The following is a 4604-nucleotide window of genomic DNA, read 5'->3' as shown; positions in this document are numbered from 1 at the left end:
ATGCACCCGTTGGGACTTAACGAGAACTATGAGATTGCACCATTTCTGTGAAGGTTCCCCACTCTCTCTTCCTTCTATCCTGTAACCACAACACTGTAAATAGATTACAGGTTGTCTCCCTTATCCAAAATGCTTGGGACCAGAGGTATTTTGGATATGGGATTTTTCCGTATTTTGGAATAATTGCATACCATAATGAGATATCATGGTGATGGGACCTAAATCTAAGCACAGAATGTATTTATGTTACATATACACCTTATACACACAACCTGAAGGTAATTTTAGCCAGTATTTTTTATAACTTTGTGCATTAAACAAAGTGTGTCTACATTCACACAATTCATTTATGTTTCATATACACCTTATACACACAGCCTGAAGGTCATTTAATACAATATTTTTAATAACTTTGTGTATTAAACAAAGTTTGTGTACATTGAGCCATCAAAAAACAAAGGTTTCACTATCTCACTCTCACTCAAAAAAGTCCGTATTTCGGAATATTCCGTATTTCGGAATATTTGGATATGGGATACTCAACCTGTATATCACTGGTAATTAGCACATCACCAATAAAGGATGTATTTTAATTAAACATATGGCAATTTGGGTTTTCCTGCTGGATAAATACAGTCATTCCACACTGGGAATGCCCAACCTCGTCCGATCTTGGAAGCAAAACAGTGTCGGGCCGGACCAGTACCAGGGGATGTGACTACCTGGGAAGATCCGGTACTGTATAAGAAGAGCAAAAGGGAAACAAGGTATTCACCATATGTAAATTACGACACCCACATATATATGCACTCGTAAAAATATTGCTCACATTTTACACTTTATAATTCTTTATATCTTTTTAATTTCACTGTAATAATAGAATATTAACATACTAGAATATCTCTCACGTCGTATCGTACATAGATCGTGAGAATCACTGTAATAATATATGGCACTGGCACTTAACGAACTTATATGTACTAACGCGATCACTTAAACACTTCTCGCGTTTAATTTTAATATTAATCTTGCTGGTTTTATCACACATACCACTATAGCACAAGCACTTTTCCATATTAAAATATTAATATATTAATGAATTATTACGTCTATTATCCGCAATCAATTAAAATAATGCAATTAAAATAATGCGATTTTCCGATTGTACATAATATATTATGATGTTGTTTGTAAACAAATACATATACACAGTAATATATGGTTGCTCCTTTTATTCTCTCGTCTCTTTGTCTGATAAAAATAATCACTAAATGATGACTAAAACTGTTTTTATTTTCACATCCTATATATTTACTACGGAGAACAATGGCATCTGCGTAACTGGCCAATCAGAGTGAACTATGCGTTCCACGATGCTACAGAACCCAGAACGAGGCATGGACTTTGAGTAAATTAGACTAGAAATCTTCGGTATGCTATACGTCTGCTTCCGGTGTAAGTGACGTCGTCATGCGGGTCAATATGCGGCTCACGGGAGGATCTCCATGGCAACAAGACAACTGGCATCAGACGTGAACGGGCTTCCGGTTCCGGGAGAATGACGAGGACTCAACTTGATTCAAAGACCTTCCACGGCACATGCGCATTCCATACGAGTACGATACCGGAAGTGGGGCGGAAACGTCTCACACCGACACTAGAGGAACACATGTACCCTGCACATGCGCATTAGAGACTTGAGGATACCGGAAGTGTGGCGGAAGTGCCGCACTCCGGTCCGAGTACACGATCTCTAGATATTTTCATTTCAGAATGTGTATGTACCTGAATATTTCACTCTATATGTATTGTCCCCCATATAGTAAGGCACAATTTTCCATGTATTCTTAATAAAAGGTTTTAGACCTGCCCTGAAACAGGAAGTGACATCAGCAATTTTAGACTGATTATAGAGGGTATATATAGAGACCCTATCCCAGCACACCAGTACCCCTTGAAGAAGTCATCAGGACGAAACGCGTTGGACTCTCCCTCTGTGACCCTCTAACTACAAGTTAAGACTCTCCTTCCTTTATTTATCCTTATTTATTCCGATTTTTGAACATTGTTAATCATTTTATCTGTTCATTTTTTATGTAAAACTTGGTATTAGAACCTTGCGTATGTGTTTTTAAAACACAGCCCATTTCCCCTTTTTTTCACTTTTTAGTATTGCATATTTTATCGTCATATTAATTATATTTTATCTGTACCAAATACATTTGTATATTTTATTTTATTATATACATGGATTGAAACAGAATTATTTTAACACCAGTGGTCGCCAGTACCCTTATACAATTTTTCCCATATATATATATATATATATATATATACATATATACACACTGCACAAAAAAATAAAGGGAACTCTAAAATAACACATACTAGATCTGAATGAATGAATATTCTTATTAAATACTTTGTTCTTTACATAGTTGGATGTGCTGACAACAAAATCACACTAAAATGATCAATGGAAATCAAATTTATTAACCCATGGAGATCTGGATTTGGAGTCACTCAAAATTAAAGTGGAAAAACACACTACAGGCTGATCCAACTTTGATGTAATGTCCTTAAAACAAGTCAAAATGAGGCTCAGTAGTGTGTGTGGCCTCCACGTGCCTGTATGACCTCCCTACAATGCCTGGGCATGCTCCTGATGAGGTGGCAGATGGTCTCCTGAGGGATCTCCTCCCAGACCTGGACTAAAGCATCCGCCAACTCCTGGACAGTCTGTGGTGCAAAGTGGCGTTGGTGGATGGAGCGAGACATGATGTCCCAGATGTGCTCAATTGGATTCAGGTCTGGGGAACGGGCGGGCCAGTCCATAGCATCAATGCCTTCGTCTTGCAGGAACTGCTGACACACTCCAGCCACATGAGGTCTAGCATTGTCTTGCATTAGGAGGAACCCAGGGCCAACCGCACCAGCATATGGTCTCACAAGGGGTCTGAGGATCTCATCTCGGTACCTAATGGCAGTCAGGCTACCTCTGGCGAGCACATGGAGAGCTGTGCGGCCCCCCAAAGAAATGCCACCCCACACCATTACTGACCCACTGCCAAACCGGTCATGCTGGAGAATGTTGCAGGCAGCAGAACGTTCTCCTTGGCGTCTCCAGACTCTGTCGCGTCTGTCACATGTGCTCAGTGAGAACCTGCTTTCATCTGTGAAGAGCACAGGGCGCCAGTGGCGAATTTGCCAATCTTGGTGTTCTCTGGCAAATGCCAAACGTCCTGCACGGTGTTGGGCTGTAAGCACAACCTCCACCTGTGGACGTCAGGCCCTCATACCACCCTCATGGAGTCTGTTTCTGATCGTTTGAGTAGACACATGCACATTTATGGCTTGCTGGAGGTCATTTTGCAGGGCTCTGGCAGTGCTCCTCCTGTTCCTCCTTGCACAAAGGTGGAGGTAGCGGTCCTGCTGCTGGGTTGTTGCCCTCCTACGGCCTCCTCCACGTCTCCTGATGTACTGGCCTGTCTCCTGGTAGCGCCTCCATGCTCTGGACACTACGCTGACAGACACAGCAAACCTTCTTGGGTTGTAGACTCCGTCCCATGCTACCACTAGAGTGAAAGCACCGCTAGCTTTCAAAAGTGACGAAAACATCAGCCAGAAAGCATAGGAGCTGAGAAGTGGTCTGTGGTCACCACCTGCAGAACAACTCCTTTATTGGGGGTGTCTTGCTGATTGCCTATAATTTCCACCTGTTGTCTATTCCATTTGCACAACAGCATGTGAAATTGATTGTCAATCAGTGTTGCTTCCTAAGTGGACCGTTTGATTTCACAGAAGTGTGATTGACTTGGCGTTACATTGTGTTGTTTAAGTGTTCCCTTTATTTTTTTGAGCAGTGTGTATATATATATATATATATATATATATATATTCAAGCAAGGACGTGGCACTCATGCATAACAAAAACGCAGAAACAACTGTCGTTTAGTAACGTTTCAGTGGACTCACCACTGTCGTCAGACTTTAATGAAAAAATAACATACAAACATACCTATTTAAACCCTCCACGTGAACTCCCTCAGCTGATCCACACCCGAATATCCGGGGAGGAGGAAATGAGGTCAAAGTGCTAATTAACACTTTCAGTGCATGAAACCATCACCATGGAAACCCACAGAGAAGCGACACAAACGATAAATAATGAATATCACCATACACAATATATATGATTCATGCAATAAAGCAGTATATATATCAGACATTCATTGTGTATCACTAATACAATAAAACATTTTCTATAAATGCGGAAAAGACAGAAACATCTATATAAAACAATGTTATAGATCTATGATAACACACTAGTAGCGCAGCAGGGTAAAACAGTATATAAATGGACTGCACCAGTGATACTTATAAATTTCTTAATTGATACCAGTAAGCTTATACAGGCAAGCTTATAGAAGGAAGAGATTTAAAGAAAACAAGCATATGATAAATGCTCGTTAAGACCTCTTGGATATATTACATCAAGTTTGGCTATCCATCTTGCTTCTAGCCGTAATAATTTAGAACTACGGTCACCCCCTCTGATGTCATTAGGTACATGATCAATCATCCTATAGCGGAGACTGCGGATA

The 4604-nt window shown here is 40.4% G+C and overlaps 1 pseudogene; it reads left to right on the top strand.

The window, feature by feature from the left end:
- The first annotated feature begins 628 nt into the window (after positions 1–628).
- Positions 629–747, top strand: LOC134937583 (5S ribosomal RNA; annotated as a pseudogene).
- Positions 748–4604: the final 3857 nt, after the last annotated feature.

This window comes from Pseudophryne corroboree, chromosome 6 (assembly GCF_028390025.1).
Source record: "Pseudophryne corroboree isolate aPseCor3 chromosome 6, aPseCor3.hap2, whole genome shotgun sequence".
Lineage (NCBI taxonomy): Eukaryota > Metazoa > Chordata > Amphibia > Anura > Myobatrachidae > Pseudophryne > Pseudophryne corroboree.
This window is presented reverse-complemented; position numbering and strand designations above follow the sequence as displayed.